This window comes from Bos grunniens, chromosome 15 (genome assembly GCF_055505025.1).
Source record: "Bos grunniens cultivar Pamir isolate PY7600 chromosome 15, Bosgru_T2T1.0, whole genome shotgun sequence".
NCBI lineage: Eukaryota > Metazoa > Chordata > Mammalia > Artiodactyla > Bovidae > Bos > Bos grunniens.
The window spans coordinates 32,996,642-33,009,744 of NC_141179.1; the positions used below are offsets into that span (position 1 = coordinate 32,996,642).

At 39.1% G+C, this 13,103-nt stretch overlaps 1 long non-coding RNA gene across 3 annotated transcripts in view; it reads left to right on the forward strand.

The window, feature by feature from the left end:
• The window catches only part of LOC147357621 (uncharacterized), a 109,367-nt gene that overhangs the window by 59,715 nt on the left and 36,549 nt on the right, over window positions 1-13,103 (forward strand). For 2 of the 3 annotated variants that reach the window (XR_015141466.1, XR_015141467.1), the window contains one exon: window positions 5,509-5,628. The exons of the other annotated variant lie outside the window; for it this stretch is intronic. This is a non-coding gene — a long non-coding RNA (uncharacterized LOC147357621). The remainder of the gene's footprint in view (window positions 1-5,508; window positions 5,629-13,103) is intronic. 3 annotated transcript variants of the gene reach the window in all.

The window sequence follows — 13,103 nt, forward strand, 5'->3', positions numbered from 1 at the left end:
ATCTATTTTACGTATGGTGATGTAAGTTTCCATGTTACTCTTTCCATCCATCTCACCCTCTCCTCCCCTCTCCCCATGTCCATAAGTCTATTCTCTATGTCTGTTTCTCCATTGCTGCCCTGTAAGTATATTCTTCAGTATCATTTTTCTAGATTCTATATATACACGTTAGAATACGATATTTACCTTTCTCTTTCTGACTCACTTCACTCTGTATAACAGGTTCTAGGTTCATCCACCTCATCAGAACTGACTCAAATGCATTTCTTGTTATGCTCGATTACACAGTATCCCACTGTATATGTACCACAGCTTCTTTATCCATTCATCTGTTGATGGACATCTAGGTTGCTTCCATGTTCTAGCTATTGTAAATAGTGCTGCAATGAACAATGGGATACATGTGTCTTTTCCAATTTTGGTTTGCTCAGGGTATATGCCTAGGAGTGGGATTGCTGGGTCATATGGTGGTTTTATTCCTAGATTTTAAGGAATCTCCATACTGTCTTCCATAGTGGCTGTATCAGTTTACATTCCCACCAACAGTGCAAGAGTGTTCTCTTTTCTCCACAACATCTCCAGCATTTATTGTTTGTAGACTTTTTGATGATAGCCTTTCTGACCGGTGTGAGGTGATATCTCGTTGTAGTTTTGATTTGCATTTCTCTAATAATGAGCAATGTTGAGCATCTTTTCATGTGTTTGTTATCCATCTATATGTCTTCTTTGGAGAAATGTCTGTTTAGGTCTTTTTCCCACTTTGGGGTTGGGTTGTTTGTTTTTCTGGCATTTAGTTGTATGAGCTGCTTGTATATTTTGGAAATTAATCCTTTGTCAGTTGTTTTATTTGCTAGTATTTTCTCCCATTCTGAGGGTTGTCTTTTCACCTTGCTTATAGTTTCCTTTGCTGTGCAAAAGCTTTTAAGTTTAATCAGGTCCCACTTGTTTACTTTTGTTTTTATTTCCATTACTCTAGGAGGTGAGTCATAGAGGATCTTGCTTTGATTTATCTCATTGAGTGTTCTGCTATGTTTTCCTCTAAGAGTTTTATAGTTTCTGGTCTTATATTTATGTCTCTAATCCATTTTGAGTTTATCTTTGTGTATGGTGTTAGAAAGTGTGCTAATTTCATTCTTTTACATGTAGCTGTCCACTCTTCCCAGCACCATTTATTAAAGAGGCTGTCTTTGCCCCATTGTGTATTCTTGCCTCCTTTGTCAAAAATAAGGTACCCATTGGTGCATGGGTTTATTTCTGGGCTTTCTATCTTGTTCCATTGGTCTATATTTCTGTTTTTGTGCCAGTACCATACTGTCTTGATGACTGTAGCTTTGTGGTGTAATCTGAAGTCAGGATGGTTGATTCCTCCAGCTTCATTCTTCTTTCTCAAGACTGATTTGGCTATTTGAGGTCTTTTGTGTTTCCATATGAATTGTGAAATTTTTTGCTCTAGTTCTGTGAAAAATGCTATTGGAAATTTGATAGGGATCACATTGAATCTGTAGATTGAATTTGGTAATATAGTCATTTTCACAATGTTGATTCTTCCTACCCAGGAACATGGAGTATCTCTCCATCTGTTTATGCCATCTTTGATATCTTTTATTAGTGTTTTATAATTTTCTGTGTACAGTTTGTCTCCTTAGGTAAGTTTATTCCTAGATAATTAATTCTTTTTGTTGCAGAGGTGAATAGGATTGATTCCTTAATTTCTCTTTCTGATTTTTCATTGTTAGTATATATAAATGCAAGGGATTTCTGTGTATTGATTTTGTATCCTGCAACTTTGCTAAATTCACTGATTAGCTCTAGCAATTTTTGATACTATCTTTAGGGTTTTCTATGTACAGTATCATGTCATCTGCAAACAGTGAGAACTTTACTTCTTCTTTTCTGATCTGGATTCCTTTTATTTCTTTTTCTTCTCTGATTGCTGTAGCTAGGACTTCCAGAACTATGTTGAATAATAGTGGTGAAAGTGGACACCCTTGTCTTGTTCCTGATCTTAGGGGAAATGTTTTCAGTTTTTCACCATTGACAATGATGTTTGCTGTAGGCTTATCATATAATGCCTTTACTATGTTGAAGTAAGTTCCTTTTATACACTTTTTTTTTGAAGAGTTTTAATCATAAATGGGTACTGATTTTTGTGAAAGGCTTTTTCTGTATCTATTGAGATTATCATATGGTTTTTATCTTTCAGTTTGTTAATATGGTGTATCACATTGATTGATTTGCATATATTGAAGAATCCTTGCATTCCTGGAAAAAACCCAACTTGATCATGGTGTATGAGGTTTTTGATGTGTTGCTGAACTCTGTTTGCTAAAATGTGTTGAGGATTTTTGCATGTATGTTCATTAGTGATATTGGCCTGTAGTTTTGTTTTTTTGTGTTGTCTTTGTCTGGTTTTGGTATCAGGGTGATGGCGGCCTTGTAGAATGAGTTTGGAAGTGTTCCTTCCTCTGCAATTTTTTGAAAGGGTTTTAGAAGGATAGGGATTATCTCTTCTCTAAATGCTTGATAGAATTCTCCTGTGAAGCCATCTGGTTCTGGGCTTTTGTTTTTTGGGAGATTTTTGATCGCAGCTTCAATTTTAGTGCCTGTAATTAGGTTGTTCATAATTTCTATTTCTTCCTGGTTCAGTCTTGGAAGATTGAACTTTTCTAAGAATCTGTCCATTTCTTCCAGGTTATCCATTTTATTGCCATGTAGTTGTTCATAAGTCTCTTATAATCCTTTGTATTTCTGCATTGTCTGTTGTAACTTCTCCTTTTTCATTTTTAATTTTGTTGATTTGATTCTTCTCTCTCTTTTTCTTGATGAGTCTGGTCAAAGGTTTGTCAATTTTGTTTATCTTCTCAAAGAAACAGCTTTTAGTTTTATTAATCTTCACTATTGTTTTTCATTTCTTTTTCATTTATTTCTGCTCAGATCTTTATGATTTCTTTCCTTCTACTAATTTTGGGGTTTTTCTGTTCTTCTTTTTCCAGTTGTTTTAGGTGTAAAGTTAGGTTGTCTATTCAATGTTTTTCTTGTTTCTTGAGGTAGGATTGTATATTTACCAGTTAAGAACAAAATTAACTAAAGTACAAATTGGAAAACAAAACTAAAGCGAGGTACCAAGGGGGGAATAAAGCAATGAAAACAAAATTAACAAATATGTTGAGAGGAGAGAAAAGACAGACAGACTAGATATGCAAAGTTAAATAAAGGTAGATGAAGATTTATATACATTAAAGATTAACTACAAGGGGAAAAGAAGAGTAGGGGAGGCAGACAAAGGAATAAATGTAGAAAATATATAATACGTTTAAAAAAATTAAAAATTAAAATTATAAAAAAAAGTGAAAAAATGGAAGAAGAAAGAAAAGGGGTGGGGGGAGGGGGAGGAAAACTGCAGAACTGCAAAAGCCCAATGTAGAGGCAGCGGTTTATAACAACAATAAAAAGTGTGATTGAATATGCTGCTAAGTCACTTCAATCGTGTCCGACTCTGTGCAACCCCAGAGACGGCAGCCCACCAGGCTCCCCGGTCCCTGGGATTCTCCAGGCAAGAACACTGGAGTGGGTTGCCATTTCCTTCTCCAATGCAGGAAAGTGAAAAGTGAAAAAAGTCGCTCAGCCGTGTCCGACTCTTAGCGACCCCATGGACCGCAGCCCATCAGGCTCCTCCGTCCATGGGATTTTTCCAGGCAAGAGTACTGGAGTGGGGTGCCATTGCCTTCTCCAGTGATTGAATATACACATATACATATACATCCATAAGCAAAATCAAAACAGTCCAACAAAAATAAAGTACAATGGATTGACCCAGTGAACAAAGGAAACCCAAAATTATATCTACTAGAACAAAACTAACTAAAGCACAAAATGGAAAACAAAACGAAAGCAAGGTGCCAATTGGGGAATAAAGCAATGAAAACTAACATATTTTGAGAGGAAAGGAAAGAAAGAATAGATATGAAAAGTTAAATAGAGGTAGATAAAGAAGATTTATATACATTAAAGATTATCTGCAAGGGGAAAAGAACAGTAGGAAAAGCAAACAAAGGAATAAAATAAAAAATAATAATAGGTTTAAAAAATTAAAATTGAAAAAAGAGAAAAGTAAAAAAAGGGGGAGGGGAACTCCACAGAATTGCAAAAGCCCAACGTAGAGGCAGAGGTTTATAACAACAATAAAAAATGTGACTGAGGAAAAAAAAAAAGCTCAAAAGCTTAATTAGATTTCATAGTGCTAACAAAAATGACAACTACAACCGGGGTAGGGGCGGGGGGAGGAAAAAAAAGAAAAAAGTCCAAAAGAATCTACAGAACAAGTCAAAACATAAGAATAATAACTGTTTTTCTTGAGTCACTGCTGTCAGAGTCTTTCCCTCGCTTGGAGTCACAGTCCACCTCACCTCCCTAGGATGCCCTCTAACGCTGTGCTGATCTCTGGACCTGCTATGGGGGAAGCTCAGATTCTAATCTGGTCCTACTCCTGTGTGTTCTTATCTCCAATGTCCACAGCTATCAAAGCTAGTGCATTTTCTTTTGTGGGAGCTCTCAATGACCTTTTATATATTGCACAGACACAGAGTCTGCCTAGTTGATTGTGTGGATTTAATCTGTAGTTTGTACAGCTGGTGGGAAGGTTTTGGGTCTTCTTCCTTAGCCACACTGCCCCTGGGTTTCAATTGTGGTTTTATTTCTACCTCTGCATGTGGGTCGTCCACTGGGGTTTGCTCCTGAGGCTGCCCTGGAGGACTTGGGTTTGCCCCTGTGCGGGCCAGGGGTGGAGGTGGTGCAGCTGCTTGGGTTGCAGGGGTTCTGGCAGCACCAGGTACTCAGGGGAAGTGGCGGTTAGGGCAGCAGGAAATATAGTGCTCTAGAAGGGTATGCCAACCAGTATTGGCCAATATGCTCCAGTATGCTTGCCTGGAAAACACCCTCCCTGACAGAGAAACCTGGCAGGCCACAGTCTATAGGGTCGCAAAGAGTCAGACACTGCTACACTACTGAGAGTCAGTTCCTAGGCAGGTTGATAAGAAGTCTGGGGTCCTCGAGGAGAGAGGGCTCTGGGGCTCTCGAAGAGGAGATTGGGGTCTGGAATTCTCGAGGAGGAAACGACAAACTTTTTTTTTTCTCTACATTCCTTAGTCTTAGTCACATAAAACATTTTTTCTTTAAGCCTGGAACTGATGATTATACAACAAACAACTCAGTTTAAACTCTGCACTAGGGATTATATAACAACAATGTATCCTACTTGAGGACAGTTTCTCCTTGCTAAGAACCTTCTGGCTAATCCTGTTATCTTAAAATGTAAATTATGGGAGTGGGTTTAGTAAGATCTTTACAATCTTGACACGTTCTTTTGATTTATTATAATAACGAATTTAAAAAGTACATAACTCCTTGCTAAAGATTAGCAGGGGGGCACTCTCCATCCCCCTTCTGATGTCTATGTCATAAGCTTTCTCTGTCGCTTTTTTACTTTAATAAAACTCTGCTACACAAAAGCTCTTGAGAGATCAAGCCTGGTCCCTGGTCCAGAGTTAAATCTTCTTTGGAGATCACGAACCCAACACCATTCACCATAAGCTATCACCTTGGGGGCTTGTCTGGGATCTTCAGGACGAGGTAAGAACACTCAGAGCTCTAGCCTCTCTGCTTTCTCAGTATGCATGTTTTCTACTTTACTTTACTAACTCTACGGTGTGCTTGTGTGTGACTCTATGCACATAGATGCAAGACTTTTTGCCTGTGGCAGCTCTGCCCCAGTGAGAGTTGAATGTGAAGGTGGTGCAGCTGCTTGGCTTGCAGGGACCCTGGCAGCACCAAGTGTGCAGGGACACGGACTGCCTCCGCCACAGGAGTTATGGCCCTGTAAGAGTCTTTTCTCCAGCCTGTTGTAGCTGGCAATCAGAAGACCTCTTTGACCAGTCTTTCTCCATAGCTCTGCCCATTCAGGCACTTAAAAGCCTCCCTTGCCTGGGGTCCTTCTCTGTTGTTCCACGTGTCAGGCACATAGAGGGGCCCCCCTGGCTGGGGTCCTACTCTGTAGTTTGGCATATCAGTCACTTAAAGGAGCACCCTGGGTGGGGTCCTGCTCTGTAGTTCAGTGTATCAGGTGTTTGATGGGCCAGCCTCTCTATTGTTCAGCTGCCGATGCTGGTGTGTGGGGAGGAAGAGGCTATGGTGATGGCTCCATCCCTTAAGTGTGACTCAGCAGTATCACCTTGCTTCCAGGGCTGCCCAGCTTTCCTCCACAGGCATTTCCCTCCACAGTCTCCTTCCTCACCTCCTCTCCATCTGTCTCTCCACAGTCAACAGCAGCCCTTGCCCTGGGATTGCTCCACAATCCCTAAACTCCAGCTCCCAGCCACTGCGCCTTCCAGGGGACCTGTATCCATGTCCGGGGTATGTGTGGCTGCAGCAAGGACTGTCTGATTCTCATTCCATCTAGGCTGCCACAGCTCAGCTGATTCACTCTCAGCCTTAAATGTTTTTCTTCTGACTCAGACAATTGCCCCTAATGTGGGGATCGGACCCCTGCTTCAGTTCCTCCACCTGCCGAGGGCAGGTCTAGTCCTACTAACACCCTTATTTTCCCCCCTAGTTCATCCTACCGAGTTTTGTGTGGTTCTATATATTCTTTGGCCTTCCCTGGTGGCTCAGACGGTAAAGTGTCTGCCTACAATGTGGGAGACCTGGGTTCAATCCCTGAGTCGGGAAGATCCCCTGGAGAAGGAAATGGCAGCCCACTCCAGTATTCTTGCCTGGAAAATTCCATAGATGGAGGAGCTTGGTTGGCTACTGTCCATGGGGTCGCAAAGAATTGGACACGACTGAGTGATTTCACTGTCACTATCACTATATATTCTGTTCCTCTGGTCAGTTACACCTGTCCCCTCTCAGCTGGTGTTCTGCATGCACTTCTGTGTCTGAAGGTGTATTCCTGACGTATCCGTGGAGAGAGATATACTCCATGTCCACCTACTCCTCTGCCATCTTGCTCTCCCTGCAGGTAGATTCTTTACCAGCTGAGCCACAAGGGAAGCCCCATAGTATAGTACTATACTATATTATTATTATATGTTTCTGGATTTGCAAATATTTTGATGAGGATTTTTTGCATCTTTGTTTAGAGGGATATTATCTGTAATTTTCCTTTTTATAAATTATGAATTCAATTTCTTTAATGTTATAGGACTGTACAGGTTGTCTATTTTGTTTTAGGTGAGTTTGGTGTAGTGTATGATTTTTGAGGTATCAGATAAGTTTATCTAAACTGTCAAATTTATGTGTGTGGACATATTTTAATATTCTATTAACCTTTCAATGTCTGTGAGAACTACAGTGATAGTCCCTCTTTTATTCCAAATATTGGTAATGTATGTTTTTTGTCAGGTTTACGGTTTAACTAATTTTTTAAAAAAGAGTTCAATTTTGGATTTGATTGATTTTTCTCTATTGTTTTAAATTTTATTGATTTCTTTATTATCCCCTCCGTTCTTTTGCTTTGGCTTTTTTTTTTTTTTTTTTACTTTTTTGAGGTGGATTTTCAGAATATTATTTGATACCTTTTTATTTTGCAGTGTAATCCTTTGGTGCTATACATTTTCATTAAGGAGTGGTTTAGCTGCTTCCCATGTATTTTAATATGTCATATTTTCATTTAAATTCAGTTCAATATATTTTAAAATTTGTTTTGAGATTTCCTGTTTGAGCCTTGATTTATTTAGAAATAATTTAATTTAATTTCCAAGTGTTTGGACTTTTCTATTATATTTCTTGCATTGATTTCTGGTTTGATTCTATGACAGTAATATAGTTTGCATTATTTCAGTTCTTTAAAATTTATTAATGTTCATTTTATGACTCAGGGTATGATGGATCAGACATTAAAGAGTCTGCCTGCAGTGCAGGAGACCTGGGTTCAATTCCTGGGTTGGGAAGATCCCCTGGAGAAGGAAATGGCAACCCACTCCAGTATTCTTGCCTGGAGGATTCCATGAATGGAGGAGCCTGGCAAGCTACAGTCTATGGGGTGGCAAAGAGTCAGATGTGACAGAAAATTTTACTTCTCTTCAAGTACATGATCTATGGTAATAACTATAGGCCAATATCACTGATGAACATAGATGCAAAAATCCTCAACAAAATTCTAGCAGACAGAATCCAATAACATATTAAAAAGATCATATATCACAACCAAGTGGGCTTTATCCCAGGGATGCAAGGATTCTTCAATATTCATAAATCAATCAATGTGATACACCACATTAACAAATTGAAAGATAAAAACCATATGATTATCTCAATAGATGCAGAGGAAGCCTTTGACAAAATTCACCATCCATTTATGATAAAAAAAAAAAAAAAGAAAAAACAAAACCCTCCAGAAAGCAGGCATAGAAGGAATATACCTCAACATAATAAAAGCCATATATGATAAACCCACAGCAAGCGTTATCCTTAATGGTGAAAAATTGAAAGCATTTCCCCTAAAGTCAGGAACAAGACAAGAGTGCCCACTCTCACCACTATTATTCAACATAGTTTTGGAAGTTTTAGACACAGCAATCAGAGAAGAAAAAGAAAGAAAAGGAATCCAGATTGGAAAAGAAGAAGTAAAACTCTCACTGTTTGCAGATGACATGATCCTCTACATAGAAAACCCTAGAAACCACCAGAAAATTACTAAAGCTAATCAATAAATATAGTAAAGTTGAATGATATAAAATTAACACACATAAATCCCTTGCATTCCTATACACTAACAATGAGAAAACAGAAAGAGAAATTAAGGAAAGAATTCCATTCACCATTGCAACGAAAAGAATAAAATACTTAGGAATATATCTACCTAAAGAAACAAAAGACCTATATATATAAAACTATAAAACACTGATGAAAGAAATCAAAGATGACATGAATAGATGGAGAAATAGACCATGTTCATGGATCGGAAGAGTCAATATAGTGAAAATGAGTATACTACCCAAAGTGAAGTCGCTCAGTCGCGTCCAACTCTTTGTGATCCCATGGACTGTAGCCTATCAGGCTCCTCCGTCCATGGGATTTTCCAGGCAAGAGTGCTGGAGTGGATTGCCATTTCCTTCTCCAGCAATCTATAGATTTAATGCAATCCCTATCAAGCTGCCAATGGTATTTTTCAGAGGACTAGAACAAATAATTTCACAATTTGTATGGAAATACAAAAAAACCTCGAATAGCCAAAGCAATCTTGAGAAAGAAGAATGGAACTGAAGGAATCAACCTGTCTGACTTCAGACTATACTACAAAGCTACTGTCATCAAGACAGTATGGTACTGGCATAAAGACAGAAATATAGATCAATGGAACAAAATAGAAAACCCAGAGATAAATCCACACACCTATGGACACCTTATCTTTGACAAAGGAGGCAAGAATATACAATGGAGAAAAGACAATCTCTTTAACAAGTAGTGCTGGCCAACTGGTCAACCACTTGTAAAAGAATGAAACTAACACTTCCTAACACCATACACAAAAACATTGGCAAAACACTCTCTGACATAAATCACAGCAGGATCCTCTATGACCCACCTTCCAGAGTAATGGAAATAAAAGCAAAAATAAACAAATGGGACCTAATTAAACTTAAAAGACTTTGCACAACAAAGGAAACTATAAGCAAGGTGAAAAGACAGCCTTCAGAATGGGAGAAAATAATAGCAAATGAAGCAACTGACAAAGAATTAATCTCAAAAATATACAAGCAGCTTATGCAGCTCAATTCCAGAAAAATAAATGACCCAATCAAAAAATGGGCCAAAGAACTAAACAGACATTTCTCCAAAGAAGACATACAAATGGCTAACAAACACATGAAAAGCTGCTCAACATCACTCATTACCAGAGAAATGTGAATCAAAACCACAATGAGGTACCATCTCACACTCGTCAGAATGGCTGTTATCAAAAAGTCTACAAACAATAAATGCTGGAGAGGGTGCAGAGAAAAGGGAACCCTCTTACACTGTTGGTGGGAATGCAAACTAGTACAGCCACTATGGGGAACAGTGTGGAGATTCCTTAAAAAACTGGAAATAGAACTGCCATACAACCCAGCAATCCCACTGCTGGGCATATACACCAAGGAAACCAGAATTGAAAGAGACATGTGTACCCCAATGTTCACTGCAGCACTGTTTACAATAGCTAGGACATGGAAGCCACCTAGATGTCCATCGGCAGATGAATGGATAAGAAAGCTGTGGTACATATACACAATGGAATATATTACTCAGCTATTAAAAAGAATACATTGGAATCAGTTCTAATGAGGTGGATGAAATTAGAGCCTATTATACAGAGTGAAGTAAGTCAAAAAGAAAAACACCAGTATAGTATATTAACGCATATATATGGAATTTAGAAAGATGGTAACAATGACCCTATATGTGAGACAGCAAAAGAGACACAGAGGTAAAGAATAGACTTTTGGACTCTGTGGGAGAAGGCGAGGGTGGGATGATTTGAGAGAATAGCATTGAAACATGTATATTACCATATGTGAAATAGATTGCCAGTCCAGGTTCGATTCATGAGACAGGGCGCTTAGGACTGGTGCACTGCGATGACCCTGAGGGATGGGATGAGGAGGGAGGTGGGAGGTGGGTTCAGGATGGGGGACACATGTACAATCCATGGCTGATTCACATGAATGTATGGCAAAAACCACTACAATATTGTAATTAGCCTCAAATTAAAATAAATTTACAAAAAATAAAAGTTAATTTTATGTGTCAACTTGACTGGATCATGGGATGACCAGATATTCGGTTAAATATTATTTCTAGTTGTGTCTGTGAAAATGTTTATGGATGAAATTAGCATTTATATTGATGGATTCAGTAAATTGATTTGCCCTCCATGGTGGTGGGCATCATTCAGTCTGTTAAGAGCCTGAACAGAAGATGTAGGTGGAAGGAGAAAGAATTCAATCTTTCACACCTAATTGCTTGAGTTGAAATGTTGGCCCTTCGTATCCTTGCTGGTCCTGATTCTCAAGCCTTCAGACTAAGACTGAATTAGGCCCCCAACTGACAGAAGGCAAATGTGGGACTTCTCCAGCCTATATAATTGCATGATTGTGTGAGTCAATTTGTCATACCTGTAATGTATACACACAAACACACAGTTGATTCTTGAACAACACAGCAGTTAGGGGTGCCAACCCTATGCATGTTTGAAAATCCATGTATAACTTTTTAATCACCCCTCTGTATCTGATTCTGCAGTTGCTGATTCAACTAACCTGGGATTACACAGTACTGTAGTATTTACTATATCTGCATATAAAGAACCCATGAAGTTCAAACCCATGTTGTTCAAGGGTCAACTGTATTCTGTAATACTATACACAGAATGCATATTATATATGTGTGTTTATATATATGCATGCATGCTCAGTCACTAAATCATGTCTGACTCTTCGTGACCCATGTACTGTAGACTGCCAGGCTGCCTTGGCCATGGGATTTCCCAGGCAGGAATACTAGGGTGGGTTGCAGTTTTCTTCTGCAGGGAATCTTTCTGACCCAGGAATCAAAGCCATGTCTCCTGCATTAGCAGGCAGATTCTTTACCATTGAGCCAGCAGGGAAGCCCATGTATATATATAGTATGTTTTAAACTAATATCTGTTTTTTTCTAACTGAAGTATAGTTGATTTGCAGTATTATATTAGTTCAGGTGTATAACACAGTGATTCAAAACTTTTATAGTGTATACTCCATTTAAAGTTATTATCAAATATATCTATTTTTCCTATGCTGTGCAATATATTATTGCAGTTCATTTATTTTACACATCAGTTCAGTTCAGTCACTCAGTCGTGTCTGACTCTTTGCGACCCCATAATCACAGCACGCCAGGCCTCCCTGTCCATCACTCATGTCCATCGAGTTGGTGATGCCATCCAGCCATCTCATCCTCTGTCATCCCCTTTTCCTCCTGCCCCCAATCCCTCTCAGCATCAGAGTCTTTTCCAATGAGTCAATTCTTTGCATGAGGTGGCCAAAGTATTGGAGTTTCAGCTTTAGCATCAGTCCTTCCAAAGAACACACAGGACTGATCTCCTTCAGAATGGACTGGTTGGATCTCCTTGCAGTCCAAGGGACTCTCAAGAGTCTTCTCCAACACCACAGTTCAAAAGCATCAATTCTTTGGCTCTCAGCTTTCTTTATAGTCCAACTCTCAAATCCATACATGACCACTGGAAAAACCATAGCCTTGACTAGATGGACCTTTGTTGGCAAAGTATTGTCTCTGCTTTTCAATATGCTATCTAGGTTGGTCATAACTTTCCTTCCAAGGAGTAAGCATCTTTTAATTTCATGGCTGCAATCACCATCTGTAGTGATTTTGGAGCCCAGAAAAATAAAGTCTGACACTGTTTCCACTGTTTCCCCATCTATCTGCCATGAAGTGATGGGACCAGATGCCATGACCTTCGTTTGTAATTCTTAACCCCCTAATGTTTTTTTGCACCTCTTCCCTTCCCTCTCCCTACTGACAACCATTCATTTGTTCTCTATACCCGTGAGTCTGTTTTGTTATATTCATTCATTTTATTTTTTAGATTTCACGTACAAATAATAATACACAGTATTGTCTTTGTCTGACTTATTCCACTTAGCATAAGACCCTCCAGGTCCTTTTGTGTTGTTGCAAATGGCAAAATTTCATTCTTTTTATATATACATATATATATCAGAGAAGGCAATGGCATCCCACTCCAGTACTCTTGCCTGGAACATTCCATGGACGGAGGAACCTGGTAGGTTCCAGTCCATGGGATCACTCAGAGTCGGACACGACTGAATGACTTCACTTTCACCTTTCACTTTCATACATTGGAGAAGGAAATGGCAGCCCACTCCAGTGTTCTTGCCTGGAGAATCCCAGGGACAGGGGAGCCTGGTGGGCTGCCGCCTATGGGGTCGCAAAGAGTCGGACATGACTGAAGTGACTTAGCAGCAGCAGCAGCAGCAGCATACCATATTTTCTTTATCCATTCATCTGTCAATGGACATTTAAGTTGCTTCCATATATTGGCTATT